Raw genomic sequence first — 15,889 nt, forward strand, 5'->3', positions numbered from 1 at the left:
GTGTTTTGCCTATGTTCTCCTCTAGGAGTTTTATAGTTTCTGGTCTTACTTCTAGATCTTTAATCCATTTTGAGTTTATTTTTGTGTATGGTGTTAGAAAGTGTTCTAGTTTCATTCTTTTACAAGTGGTTGACCAGTTTTCCCAGCACCACTTGTTAAAGAGATAGTCTTTTCTCCTTTGTATATTCTTGCCTCCTTTGTCAAAGATAAGGTGTCCATAGTTGCATGGATTTATTGCTGGGCTTTCTATTTTGTTCCATTTATCTATATTCCTGTCTTTGTGCCAGAAACATACTGTCTTGATGACTGTGGCTCAAGTTGATTCCTCCAATTTCATTCTTCTCTCAAGATTGCTTTGGCTATTCGAGGTTTTTTGTATTTCCATACAAATTGTGAAATTATTTGTTCTAGCTCTGTGAAAAATACCATTGGTATCTTGATAGGGATTGCATTCAATCTATAGATTGCTTTCGGTAGTATACTTATTTTCATTATATTGATTCTTCTGATCCATGAACACAGTATATTTCTCCATCTATTAGTGTCCTCTTTGATTTCTTTGAACGGTGTTTTATAATTTTCTGTATATAGGTCTTGCTTCTTTAGGTAGATATATTTCTAAGTATTTTGTTCTTTTCGTTGCAATGGTGAATGGAATTGTTTCTGTAATTTCTCTTTCTATTTTCTCATTATTAATGCATAGGAATGCAAGGGATTTCTGTGTGTTGATTTTATATCCTGCCATGTTACTATATTCATTGATTAGTTCTACTAATTTTCTGGTGGAGTCTTTAGGGTTTTTTTGAGGACCCTGTCATATGCAAATAGTGTTTTACTTCTTCTTTTCCATTTTGGATTCCTTTTATTTCTTTTTCTGCTCTGATTGCTATGGCCAAAACTTCCAAAACTATATTGAATTGTAGTGGTGGAAGTGGGCACCCTTGTCTTGTTCCTGACTTTAGGGGAAGTGCTTTCAATTTTTAACTATTGAGGATGTTTGCTGTGGGTTTGTCGTATATAGTTTTCATTATGTTGAGATATGTTTCTTCTATTCCTGCTTTGTGGAGAGTTTTTATCATTAATGGATGTTGAATTTCGCCAAAGTCTTCCTCTGCATCCATTGAGATAATCACATGACTTTTATTTTTCAATTTGTTAATGTGGTGTATTACATTGATTGATTTGTGGACATTGATGAACCTTTGCATCCGTGGAATAAAGCCCACTTGGTCGTGATGTATAGTCTTTTTAATGTGTTGTAGAATTTTGTTAAGGATTTTTTCATCTATGTTCTTCAGTGATATTGGCCTGTAGTTTTCTTTTTTTGTGGCATCTTTGTCACGTTTCGGTATTAGGGTGATGGTGGCCTCCTAGAATGAGTTTGGAAGTTTACCTTCCTCTGCAATTTTCTGGAAGAGTTTGAGTAGGATAGGTGTTAGCTCTTCTCTAAATTTTTGGTAGAATTCAGCTGTGAAGCCTTCTGGACCTGGGCTTTTGTTTGCTGGAAGATTTCTGATTCCAGTTTCAATTTCTATGCTTGTGAGGGGTCTGTTTTTTCTTCCTGGTCCAGTTTTGGAAAGTTATATTTTTCTAAGAATCTGTCCATTTCTTCCACGTTGTCCATTTTATTGGCATATAATTTGTGATAGTAGTCTCTAATGATCCTTTTTATTTCTGTGCTGTCTGTTGTGATCTCTCCATTTTCATTTCTAATTTTATTGATTTGATTTTTCTCCCTTTATTTCTTGAAGAGTCTGGTTAATGGTTTGTCAATGTTATTTATCCTTTCAAAGAACCAGCTTTTGGCTTTGTTGATTTTTGCTATGGTCTCTTTTGTTTCTTTTGCATTTATTTCTACCCTAATATTTAAATTTCTTTCCTTCTACTAATCCTGCAGTTCTTCATTTCTTTCTTTGCTGGTTGCTTTATTTATTTGACTTTTTTCTTGTTTCTTGAGGTATGCCTGTATTGCTATAAACCTTCCCCTATGCACTCTTTTACAGTGTCCCACAGGTCTTGGGTTGTTGTGTTTTCTTTTCCATTCGTTTCTATGCATATTTTGATTTATTTATTTATTTTTAAATTTCTTCTGTGCTTTGCTGGTTATTCAGCAGCATATTGTTCAACCTCCATACGTTGGAATTTTTAATAGTTTTTCTCCCGTAATTGAGGTCTAGTGTTACTGCACTGTGGACAGAAAAGATGCTTGGAGTGTTTTCAATTTTTTTGAATTTATCAAGGCTAGATTTATGGCCCACGATGTGATCTATCCTGGAAAAGGTTCCGTGTGTACTTGAGGAAAAGGTGGAATTCATTGTTTTGGGATGAAATGTCCTATAGATATCAATTAGGTCTAACTGGTCTATTGTTATCATTTAAAGTTTGTGTTTTCTTGTTCATTTTCTGTTTAGTTGATCTATTCATAGGTGTAAGTGGGGAATTTAAGTCTCCCACCATTATTGTGTTGTTGTTAATTTCCCATTTCATACTTGCTAGCATTTGTCTTACATACTGTGTTGCTCCTATGTTGGGTTGTGTATATATATATATATTTCTTATATCTTCTTCTTGGATTGATCCTTTCATCATTATGTAGTGTCCTTCTTTGTCTCTTATCACAGCCTTTGTTTTAAAGTCTATTTTATCTGATATGAGTGTTGCTACTCCTGCTTTCACTTTCTTTTGGTCTCAATTTGCGTGGAATATATTTTTCCAGCCCTTCACTTTCAGTCTGTATGTATCCACTATTCTGAGGTGGGTCTCTTGTGGACAACATATATCAAGGTTTTTGTATCCATTCAGCCAGTCTTTGTCTTTTGGTTGGAGCATTCAACCCATTTACATTTAAGGTATGCTCAAAATTCTCCAAGCCAGGCTTCAGAAATATGTGAACCGTGAACTTTCTGATGTTCAAGCTGGTTTTAGAAAAGGCAGAGGAACCACAGATCAAATTGCCAACATCCACTGGATCATAGAAAAGGCAAGAGAGTTCCAGAAAAATATCTATTTCAGCTTTATTGACTATGCCAAAACCTTTGACTGTGTGGATCACAATAAACTGTGGAAAATTCTGAAAGAGATGGGAATACCAGACCACCTGCGAAGGGTTGACTCAATGGAAAAGACTCTGATGCTGGGAGGGATTGGGGGCAAGAGGAGAAGGAGATGACAGAGGATGAGATGGCTGGATGGCATCGCTGACTAGATGGACGTGAGTCTCAGTGAACTCCGGGAGTTGGTGATGGACAGCGAGGCCTGGCATGCTGCAATTCATGGGGTCGCAAAGAGTCAGACACAACTGAGTGATTGATCTGATCTGATGATCCCGTTGCCATTTACTTTATTGTTTTGGGTTCGAGTTTATACACCCTTTCTGTGTTTCCTGTCTAGAGAAGATCCTTTAGCATTTGTTGGAGAGCTGGTTTGGTGGTATTGATTTCTCTCAGCTTTTGCTTGCCTTGTAAAGCTTTTGATTTATCTTTTATATTTGATTGAGATCATTGCTAGGTACAGTATTCTGGGCTGTAGGTTATTTTCTTTCATCATTTAAAGTATGTTCTGCCATTCCGTCCTGGCCTGAAAAGTTTCTATTGAAAGATCAGCTATTATCCTTATGGGAATCCCCTTGTGTTAGTTTTTGTTTTTCCCTTGATGTTTTTAATATTTGTTCTTTGTGTTTGACTTTTGCTAATTTGATTAATATGTGTCTTGGGGTGTTTCACCTTTGGTTTATCCTGTTTTGGACTCTCTGAGTTTCTTGGACTTGGGTGATTATTTCCTTCCCCATTTTAGGGAAGTTTTCAACTATTATCTCCTCAAGTATTTTCTCATGGTCTTTCTTTTAGTCTTCTTCTGGGACTCCTATGATTCGAATGATGGGATGTTTAACATTGTCCCAGAGGTCTCTGAGTTTGTCCTCTTTTCTTTTGCTTCATTTTTCTTTTTTCCTCTCTGATTCATTTACTTTTACCATTCTATCTTCTACCTTACTAATCCTATCATCTGCCTCCATTATTCTACTGTTGCCTCCCTCCAGAGTGTTCTTAATATCATTTATTGCATTATTCATTATATATTGACTCTTTTTTTTATTTCTTCTAGGCCCTTGTTAAACCTTTCTTGCATCTTCTCAATCCTTGTCTCCAGGCTGTTTGTCTGCAATTCCATTTTGTTTTCCAGATTTTGGATCATTTTCACTATCATTATTCAGAGTTCTTTATCAGGTAGATTCCCTATCTCTCCCTCTTTTGTTTGTTTTGGTGGGCATTTATCCTGTTTCTTTACCTTCTGGGTATTTATCTGTCTCTTCATCTTGTTATATTGCTGAGTTTGGGGTGTCCTTTCTGTATTCTGGCAGTGTGTGGAGCTCCTTATTGTGGAGTTTCCTCACTGTTGGTGGGATTCTACAGATGGTTTGTCAAGGTTTCCTCGTTAGGGAAGCTTGTGTTGGTGTTCTGGTGGGTGGAGCTGGATTTCTTCTCTGGAGTGCAATAAAGTGTCCAGTAATGAGTTATGAGATGTCAGTGGGTTTGGAGTGACTTTGGACAGCCTGTATTATTGAAGCTCAGGGCTATGTTCCTGTGTTGCTGGAGAATTTGTGTGATATGTCTTGCTCTAGAACTTGTTAACCCTTGGGTGGTGCTTGGTTTCAGTGTAAATATGGAGGTGTTTGATGAGCTCCTGTCGATTAATGTTTCCTGGAGTCAGGAGTTCTCTGGTGTTCTCAGGATTTGGACTTAAGCCTCCTGCTTCTGGTTTTCAGTCATATATTTACAGTAGCCTCGAGACTTCTCCACCTTTACAACACCAACAACAAAACATCTAGGTTAATGATGAAAAGTTTCTCCACAGTGAAGGACACCTGGAGAGGTACACAGAGTTACATGGAGAAGAGGGAGGAGGAAGATAGAGATGATCAGGATGAGACCAGGTGGAATCAAAAGAGGAGAGAGCAAGCTAGCAAGTAATCACTTCCCAATGTGCCTCCACAATCTGGTTCCCTCAGAGATGTTCACAGAGTTACACAGAGAAGAGAAGATGGAGGAAGGAGACAGAGGTGGCCAAGAGGATAAAAGGGGGGAATAAAAAAGAGAGACACAGATACAGTCAATAATAAGTTCCCTAAGTCTTCTCCACAGTCCAGAACATACAAAGAGTTGGGTAGAGAAGAGAAGGGGGAGGGAGGAGATACAGGCGACCTGATGGAGAAAAAGGAGAGACCAAATGGGGAGAGAGCAATCAGGCCAGTGATCTCACTCCCAAGTAAAAATGGGTAATGAAGATTGGGTTCTTAAAGGTACAAAATTGATAACAAATAACAAAAAACAAAGACTAAAAATCTAGAATAGAGGTTGGATTTTCAAAAATACAACAAAGTGACAAGAATTATAAGTAATTGTAGGTTATAAAAATGAAAAAGGAGTAATAGAGGACTTAATTTTTTTAAAAAAATAAAGAATTATAGTAAAAATAGTAAAAATATATCTAGGACTTCCTCTAGTGTTGTTGTGGGCAGTGTGTTGTCAGTTGATTTTTGGATAGTTCCTTGACCCGACTAATATTTCTCAAGAGCTATAGGCCCTTTCCTATGTAGTTGGTACTAACTACAGGGTCTTAATCTATTGCACCTGTCACTTCCAAGGAGGTTCCCTCTGTTTTAGCTTCTTTTGTTTGCTGGTGTCTTCCATGTCTAATTTCCACCCTGACACAAGGGGGCGGTGGTGGACCCTTTTTAAAGCTCAGTTGTGCCATGGGGAGGGAGGCACTCTGCAAAGAAATAACACTGGCATGAGCTTGCAGTGTCTCAGCCACAATGGGTTTACCCCCGCTCACGGCGTGTATGCTTTCCCTGTCTACACTGCTTAGACTCTAGGTTGCTCTGCCAGGGACTATCTGAGGCTGGCCCTGGGTTGTATGCACTTCCCAGGTCTAAGCTGCTCAGCTTCAGGTACTCGGGTAGTCCTCAGAGGTGCAGACTAGGTTGGGCCTGCATTTTGTGCCCTTCCCAGGTCCGAGCAGCTCTGATGACCAAGTGTTTGGTGAGCGCAGTCACTATGACTTATCACTCTCCCCACCCCCCAATCCCTGCCGCTTGGTTTTCTAGGTGTAAAACCAGTACACCTTCTCAGGCAGATGTTGACTGTCCAGAATTTCAAGAAGTGTTGGTTTACAACAAATCTAACTTGTAGTTTGGTAGATAATGCCTCTACAGGGCCGCAATTGCCCCCTTCCAGCTCTGGCTGCCCTCGCCTGCCTGTCACCAGGCAGGGGGATGGGCCAGGCTAGCTCTGCTCAGTCCTCAGTTCTGTAGCGGGCCTGACAGTGTCTTAGGTTAGGGCTTTAAGTGTGGTAGCTATCCCACAGTCTGGTTTGCTACCCCAAGTTAAATTCCCTCAGATTGCCTTAGGGGCATTCAGGCCTAGTCCTTATTTTAAGCAATGCAGCCCATGCCTTCCTGCTCAACCACTGCTTGCTAGTGGCAGATGCAGGTGTATGTGCTGTTTTTCCGCTGGGGGAGTTACCGTTGGGCACATAATCTGTGGATTTTAATTATTTACTTATTTTTCCTCTTTGTTATGTTGCCCTCTGTGGTTCCAAGGCTTGCCAGCCTTGGCAGTGGCAGTGCTTCCTGGTGTTTGGAAACTTCTCTTTTTTTTTTTAAGACTCCCTTCCATCCCTACCTCTTTTGTCTCTCTTTTTATCTTTTAATTTTATTCCTACCTACTTTTGAAGACAATGGGCTGCTTTTCTGGGTTCCTGATGTCATCTGCTGGCATTCAGTAGTTGTTTTATGGAATTTACTCAGCGTCTAAATGTTCTTTTGATGAATCTGTTGGGGAGAAAGGGGTCTCCCTGTCCTACTCCTCTGCCATCTTAAGGCCACCCTTCCTTTATTTTTTTTATTTAATTAATTTTTTATTGAAGGATAATTGCTTTACAGAATTTTTCTGTTTTCTGTCAAACCTCAACATGAGGAATGCAAACTAGTACAGTAACTATGGAGATTCCTTCAAAAACTGGAAATAGAACTGCCATACGACCCAGGAATCCCACTGCTGGGCAAACACATCAAGGAATCCAGAATTGAAAGTGACACATGTACCCCAATGTTCATCACAGCACTGTTTGTAATAGCCAGGGCATGAAAGTAACCTAGATGTCCATCAGCAGATGAACCTATAAGAAAGCTATGGTACATATATACACAATGGAATATTATTCAGCTATTAAAAATAATACATTTGAATCCGTTCTAGTGAGATGGATGAGTGAAGCCAAGTTAAGTTAGAGGGAAAGACAACAATGCAATATACTAGTGCATATATATAGAATTTAGAAAGATGGTAATAATGACCCTATATGCAAGACAGCAAAAGAGACACTGATGTATAGAACACTCGTTTGGACTCTGTGGGAGAGGCCGAGAGTGTGATGATCTGAGAAAATAGCATTGAAACTTGTATATTATCGTATGTGAAACAGATCACCAGTCCAGGTTCAATGTATGAGACACGGTTATTGGGGCTGGTGCACTGAGATGACCCAGAGGGATGGATGGGGACTGATGTGGGAGGGAGGGTTCAGGATGGGGAACACATGCACACCCACGGATGATTCATGTCACTGTATGGCGAAAACCATCACAATATTGTAAAGTAATTAACCTCCAATTAAAATAAGTCAATTATATACATAACCCTCAACATGAATCAGCTATAGGTAATATATATCCCCACCCTTCTGAACCTCCCTCCCATCTCCCTCCCTATCCCACCCCTCCAGGTTGATATAGAGCCCCTCTATCAAATACTACAAAATACAACAACATCAAGTACAACAGAAACCAGTTTTCATGATCATATTCTGGTTAACAGATCAGCAATCAAAGGGTGTTAGTTGCTCAGTGCTTTCCGAGCACATAACATTTCACAAATTGACAATTATTCAGCCCCAAATCACCATGGCAGGAGAGCAGACCACTCTGGGAGCAGACTGACATCTGCCATGACAGCCGAGGTTGGAGATCTCTTGCCAAGCCTCCCAAAACAATGCCACTGGCTCTGAGAATATGACAGGTGAGGTGGCCACTCCCATGAGAACAAGGCTGTAGGCAAGCAGACACTGTGGGCTCTGCTGCCTCAGACCCAGGATCATCTCAACTCAAGCACCACCTGTCTTCCTAGGAACCCCAGCCAGAAGGCAGCTCAGCCTCCTCAGTGGTGCAGTAGGTATAAAGAATCCACCTGCAATACAGGACATGTGGGTTTGATCCTTGGGGTTGGGCAGATTCCCCCAGAAGAGGGCATGGCAACCTACTCCAGTAGTCTTGGCTGAAGAATCCCATAGACAGAGGAGCCTGGTAGTCTAACAGCCTATGGATCGCAAAGAGACACACCCACTCTCAATTTGGAGAGTTGTGGGGAGAATGGATACATGTATATGTAGGGCTGGGTCCCTTCACTATCCACATGAAACTATCACATCATTAATTGGCTATAGTGAAAGTGAAGTCTTTCCAGGAAAGAGTACTGGAGTGGGTTGCCATTTCCTTCTCCAGGGGATCTTCCCCACCCTGGGATCGAACCTGCATCTCCCACATTGCAGATAGGTGCTTTACTATCTGAGCCACCAGGGAAGCCTAATTGGCTTCCAATATATATTTTTATAAAGTATTTCAAAATATTCTCAATTTGATTCACATTGGATAATTATCTTGATACTCTTCTGGCACCCTACTAAATACAACAAAAATCAGTTTTCATTATCATGTTCTGGTTAACAGATCAGCAATTAGAGGGTATCAGTTCTCAATCCTATCCAATTCTCTTCAACCCCGTGTACCATAGTCCACCAGGCTGCTCTGTCCATAGGACTTCCAGGCAAGAATACTGGAGCAGGTTGCTACATTATTCTCCAGGGGATCTTCCCAACCCAGGGATCAAACAGAGGATTTGATCAAACAGATCAAATGCATCTTCTTCATTGGCAGGTGGATTCTTTTCCACCTGCATCACCAGGGCAAAGCTCAGGGAAGGTGAGAGCACTGCATCTACCTTTTCACATTTCAAAGAGTAGCTTTCCCGAGGGAGGCTAAAAGGCTCAAGTCCTACTCACTGGATGTTTTTTCTTCAATGCTGCAGTACATTTCTGCAGACAACACCCACAGACTGGGCAGAAGTATGCAGTATGCAGAAGTATCCTGGATAGAAAACTGCAGCCCACAAAGCTAAGGATGGCTTTTAGATTTTCTAGTGGGGGAGAGGGCACAATTCAAAGAGAACCTCATGATCCATAAAAATGATCGGAAATTCAAATTTCAGTGCTCATAAATATTGGCCTTGAGGGGAACATGGTCATTCTATGTGTCAGCTCCAAACACAGAGCTGAGCAGCTGCCAAAGACACCTGCACACCACCTAGAAAGTGTATCTGGCCCCTTGCAAAATGAGTTTGAAAGCCTCTATTTTAGTGCACAAAACAATTCATGCTATGGACTGCTAGCACAAGGAAAGTCATAAAAAAAGAAAGATTTTCAACTTAAAAAGGCAAATTCAGAGATAAGATTATATTTGCAGACCCAAATATTAAATTACAGGCATTCCTCATTTTACTGATAGTGCCTCCCTAATTAAAGGTTTTTGGTAATTATGTGTCCATCAAGCCTACAGGTTCCATTTTCCTCAATTCTGTTCACTCTGCCACATTTTTAAAATTATTGCAGTATATCAAATTTTTTCATTATTATTTCTCATGGTGATCTGTGATCTTTCATGTTACTGTTGCAAAAAGATTGCCACTCACTGAAAGCTCAAATGGTGATTAGCATTTTTTTTAGTATTTTAAGACTAAGTTATGCACTTCTTTCTTTCTTTTCTTTTCTTTTTTTGTTTGGACAATATTGCATACTTTTAGCTCTCAGCGGTGAAACTCTTTATCCAGACATGTAAAGTGCTTTTATTAAAGCTCAACAAGGCTGGAACATTCATGCATCAAAGTGGGAGCCGGGGGACTGCATCTCCTTGAGGTTTGAGGGGGAGCAAGATGAGAAGGAAAAACGTGTGATCTAGGAAAAGACACAAGAATGTGAGCTGGCCAAGTCACTTGAGGTGGGCAATGAACACTGGGATCCACACTGTGTTCTTGGATCACAGATTAGGTTCTGTCCCAGAAATGGAGCCCATTTCTGTCCATTCTGTCTCCCACATTCCTAAGTGGATTTTTCTGGGAGATTCTAAGTCCAAGAATATAGAAATAAACCTCAGTGTGGTTTCCACAGGGCACATGGTTTCTTATGTCAAAAACAGACAAGTGGGCATCATGGAGATCCTATTACGTGAAGTCAGTATGTTACCACTGGGATGATAATCTGTGTTTTTCAAAAGTACCCTGGGCTCCAAATACTATAATATCTTATGGCTGCCAATAAGTAATATTGTACTTATTTATTTAGCTGGGCCATGTTTTAGTGGTGGCCCATGGGCTCCTTAGCTGTGCCATGCTAAGACTTAGTTGTGGCATGTGGGAATATCTTTCCCTGACCAGGAATTAAATCTGCTAACCTTGGAGCTTGGAACCCTAGACACTGGACCATTAAGGATGTCTGAGGAATATTCTACTTAAGATGCATTTTCCTTGACAGCAGACATTTATTAATAGTCAAAAATTGACTTTGAGATAGTTATGTTAGCTCTGAGTACACACACAAACACACACAGTCATGCATATCATGCATGTGCACACACGTGCACACACACTCACATACAAACTTGTGCACACACCCCACAGGCACAATTCTGGCTGTTACCATTATCCTTCTAATAGACTAGTGAGGACACTGGCCACTAACCCCAGATGGCTCGTTAGCTCCCTGTGGCCAGCAGAAGCATCTCCAAGCCAACACCCCCATGGTGCTCTCTGGGGGTGGCATTTGCCCTTCTGACCCTGAAACGTGGGCTCTAGGTAAGCCAGGGTGACGAGCCCTCCCCCTTCTACCAATTCACATTTCTCAGATCCCCTATCTCAGAGTCACCAAGAAACCACCAGGCCCCCAAGGCTTGTCCCAAGCCTGGCACATGGGCTGTGAAGGCTCCTCGTTTCCCCTGTACCTCCAGAAATCAACTTGGGGGAGAGGGTGCTGATGTAGGACAGAATTTTCTGGGGAGCTGTGGCAAAATACACATGTTCGACACATAAGTGACTACTGCCTTCTAAAAGCACATAAAAATATCTAAAGAATGGTGGTGATGTGCACAGCCATCCCACTCAGCTGCTCAAAGGGAGCTGAACAAAACTGATTTATCAATTAGACAACATAAATGAGAAAACACTGTTGCCCATTCTTTCTGCTGGTGTTTTATTTATTTTTTCAGTATTATGTTTCAGTACTATCCATCTGCCTACTCAGTGAAAAACATTACAATCATGCTAGTAATGATGCATCCATATATTTTTCTCATTAGAAAAGGAATATCATTCTGAAGTCAAGAAAGGCACCATATAAAATATAACAATCCACAATCTACAGGATGCAGAAAAAGCAGTTCTAAGAGGGAAGTTTACAGCAATGCAAGTTTATCTTAGGAAACAAACAAACAAACAAAAAAACTCAAATATTCTAACACTATATCTAAAGGGACTAGAGAAAAGAACACATAAGTTCCAAAGATGTTACAGGAAAATAAATCATGAAGACTTGAGCAGAAATAAATGAAATATAGACTAAAAAAAAAAAAAGCTCAAACGAAAAACCCGATTTTTGAAAAGATGAAGAACATTGATAAACCTTTAGCCAGACTCATCAAGAAACAAGAGGACCCCAAAATCCGTAAAGTCAGAAATGAAAGAAGTTATAACTGATACCACAGAAACACAAAGGATCTTATAAGTATGTGAACTACATGCCAATAAAATGGACAATCTAGAAGAAATGGAAAATTTTCAAGAAATGTACAATTCCCCAAGATCAAATCAGAAAGTGGAAAATATGAACAAACTAATTAGCAGCAACAATCTCAATGTTATTTAAAAATAATAATAATAATTAAAAAAAAAAACCTTCCATCAAGCAAAAGTCCAGGACCAGAAGACTTCAAAGGTGAACTCTTCCAAACTTTCAAAGAAGAGTTAACACCTTTTCATTTCAAACAATTGCAAAAATTGCAAAGGAAGGACTGCTTCTGTACTCATTCTACATGGCCAGCATCACCATCATACGAAAACCAGAAAGAGATATCACACACACAAAATAAAATTATAGGCTAGTATCACTGATGGACATGGATGAAAAGTCCTCAATAAAATATTAGCTGAATTTTAAAAATGCATTAAAATTTTAAAAAACTGAATTTTAAAAATGCATTAAAAGGATCATACACCATCATCAAGGGGAATTTATCCCAGAATATACCAAGGATATTTCAATATCTGCAAATTAACCAATGTGATACCCAACTTTAACAAACTGAAGAGTAAAAACCATACAATCATCTCAAGAGATGCTTAAGAAGCTTTTGATAAAATTCAGCATCCATTTTGATAAAAACTCAACCATGTGGACATAGAGGGCACATATATCAAATTAATAAAGGCCACATATGCAAAAGCCACATCAAAGATTATACTCGAGTGAAAAGCTGAAAGAGTTTCAGGAACAAGGCAAGGATGCCCACTCTCCTCACTTTCATTCAACAAAGTTTTGGAACTCCTAGCCACAGCAATCAAAGAGAAAGAAATAAAGTGAATTCAAGCCTGAAAGGATAAAGTAAAACTGTCTTTGTTTGCAGATGGCATGATATTATACATAGAAAATCCTAAAGATGTCACAAAAAAACTCATACAACACATCAATGAATTTGGTCAAGTTGCAGGGTATGTGAAATGCGTTGCATACTAACAGTGAAATATCAGACAGAAGAACTGAGGAAAGAACCCCATTTACAGCTGCATTACAAATAATTAAGTTTGGGGACTTCCCTGGTGGTCTAGACCTTAAGAGTCGTGGCTTTCACTGCATGAGGTGGGGGTTTGAACCCTGGCTGGGAAAACAATATCTCATGTGACTCCCAGTGTGGACAAAAATAACAAAAATAATACATATAAACATACATACCTAGGACAAAAAAAAAAAAAAAAATCTAAGGAGGTAAAAGACCTATAGTTAGAAAACTGTAAGACACTGATGAAAAGAACTGAAAATGCCACATATAGAATGGAAATTTATACCGTGGACTGAAATAATATTGTTTCTGAATTGACTGAAATGACCATACTGCTCCAAGCAATCTACAGATTCAAATCTATCCCTATCAAAATACTAATGGCATTTTCCACAAAACTAGAACAAATCATGTCTAAAATTTGCATAGTAACATCAATGACCATGAAGAGCCAAAACAATATTGGAAAAGAAGAACAGAGATGGAGGTATCTAACTACAGTACAAAACTATAGTCATTAAACAGTATGGTAGTGGCACAAAAACAGATACATCAGGAAACAGAAGAGAGCCCTGAAATAAATCCACACACTTATTGTCAACTAGTCTATGACAAAGGAGGCAAGGATATATACAGTGGAGAAAAGACAGACACTTCAATAAGTCAAGCTGGGAAAACTGGATAGCTACATGCAAAAGAATGGAACTAGAACATTCTCTAACATGGTATTAAAAATATATCAAAATGGATTAAAGGCTTAAATTTAAGAGCAGATACAATAAAACTCCCAGAGGAAAACATAGGTAGAACACCCCTGACATAAATTGTAGCAGTGTTTTGGGGGATCTGCCTCCTCAGGTACACTAAAGAAATTTAAAAATATACAAATGGGCCCTAATTAAAATGAAAGCTTTTTCTTCAGAGGAAAGGAAACCATCAAAAAATGAAAAGATGGCTAACCAACTGAATGAGAGAAAATATATTGTCAAAATATTTGACGCAGCCAATGAGAGGTTAATATGTAAAATATAAACAGCCATCCAACTCTATCTGAAAAATAATATCTGACTAAAAAATGGGAAGAAGGGGCTTCCCTGGCATTCCAGTGGTTAAGACTCTGCCCTTCTCCTGCAGGGGTGGAGAGTTTGATCCCCAGTTGAGGAACTAAGATCCCACATGAGGCACGACCAAAGATACATTAAAAAAATAGGGTTTACAAGACCTGAATAGACATTTTCCCAAAGTAGATATATAGACAACACATGAAAAGATACTCAGCATTGATAATCAGAGAAATGCAAATCAAAACCACAGCGAAGTATATATACCCTTACATCTGTCAGAAGGTCTGTCATCAAGACAAGAAATAAAAGCTGGAGAGGATATGGAGCAAAGGGAACCCTAGTTCACTATTGAAGAGAAAGTAAACCGGTGCAGTCACTGTGGAAAACAGCATGCAAGTTCATAGAAAGCTAAAAGCAGAACTACCATAGGATACAGTAATTTCACTCCTTGGTATATAGTTTCGCCCCCTCCCCCCCAAAAAATGAGAACACTAATTCAAAAATATAGCATGCACCCCAATGTTCATAGCAGCATTATTTACAGTGCTCAAGATATGGAGTCCATCAACAGAGGTCCATCAACAGAGGAATATATTAAAGACATGTATTATACACACAAACACATACAATGGAATACTACTCAGCCATAAAAAGAATGAAATTTTGCAATTTGTATCAACAAGGATGGGTCTGGAGGGAATTATGTTTAATGAACTACAAAAGGAAAAAAGAAATACAGCAAATGTTACTTATATATGGAATCAAACAAAAACAAAAAACAGAAGCAGACTAACAGATATACAGTGTCATGGTCTTCATAGACCAGGACCTGGGGACTATAGTCAATGAGAAGGACTCAGGGGACCCAAGTCTCAAGTGAAACAAGGGTACTTTATTTGCAGAAATGCATGCTTATATATCTTCAATAAAATGATTCAGTTCAGTTCAGTCACTCAGTCGTGTCTGACTCTTTGTGACCCCATGAATTGCAGCATGCCAGGCCTCCCTGTCCATCACCAAATCTCAGAGTCCACACAAACTCATGTGCATCGAGTCAGTGATACCATCCAGCCATCTCATCCTCTGTCATCCCCTTCTCCTCCTGCCCTTAATCCCTCCTAGCATCCGGGTCTTTATGAACTGACTCTTCTCATGAGGTGGTCAAAGTATTAGAGTTTCAGCCTCAGCATTAGTCCTTCCAGTGAACATCCAGGACTGGTCTCCTTTAGGATGGACTGGTTGGATCTCCTTACAATCAAAGGGACTCCTAAGAGTCCTTTCCAGTACCACAGTTCAAAAGCATCAATTCTTTGGTGTTCAGCTTTCTTCACAGTCAGCCATTAAAAAATGAAATTCCCAATGTTCATCGCAGCACTGTTTATAATAGCCAAGACATGGAAGCAACCTAGATGTCCATCAGCAGATGAATGGATAAGAAAGCTGTGGTACATATACACAATGGAGTATTACTCAGCCATTAAAAAGAATACATTTGAATCAGTTCTAATGAGGTGGATGAAACTGGAGCCTATTATACAGAGTGAAGTAAGCCAGAAGGAAAAACATAAATACAGTATACTAACGCATATATATGGAATTTAGAAAGATGGTAACAATAACCCGGTGTACGAGACAGCAAAAGAGACACTGATGTATAGAACAGTCTTATGGACTCTGTGGGAGAGGGAGAGGGTGGGAAGATTTGGGAGAATGGCAATGAAACATGTAAAATATCATGTAGGAAACGAGTTGCCACTCCAGGTTCGATGCATGATGCTGGATGCTTGGGGCTGGTGCACTGGGACGGCCCAGAGGGATGGTATGGGGAGGGAGGAGGGAGGAGGGTTCGGGATGGGGAACACATGTATACCTGTGGCAGATTCATTTTGAT

This window comes from Bos taurus, chromosome Y (genome assembly GCF_002263795.3).
Source record: "Bos taurus isolate L1 Dominette 01449 registration number 42190680 breed Hereford chromosome Y, ARS-UCD2.0, whole genome shotgun sequence".
NCBI lineage: Eukaryota > Metazoa > Chordata > Mammalia > Artiodactyla > Bovidae > Bos > Bos taurus.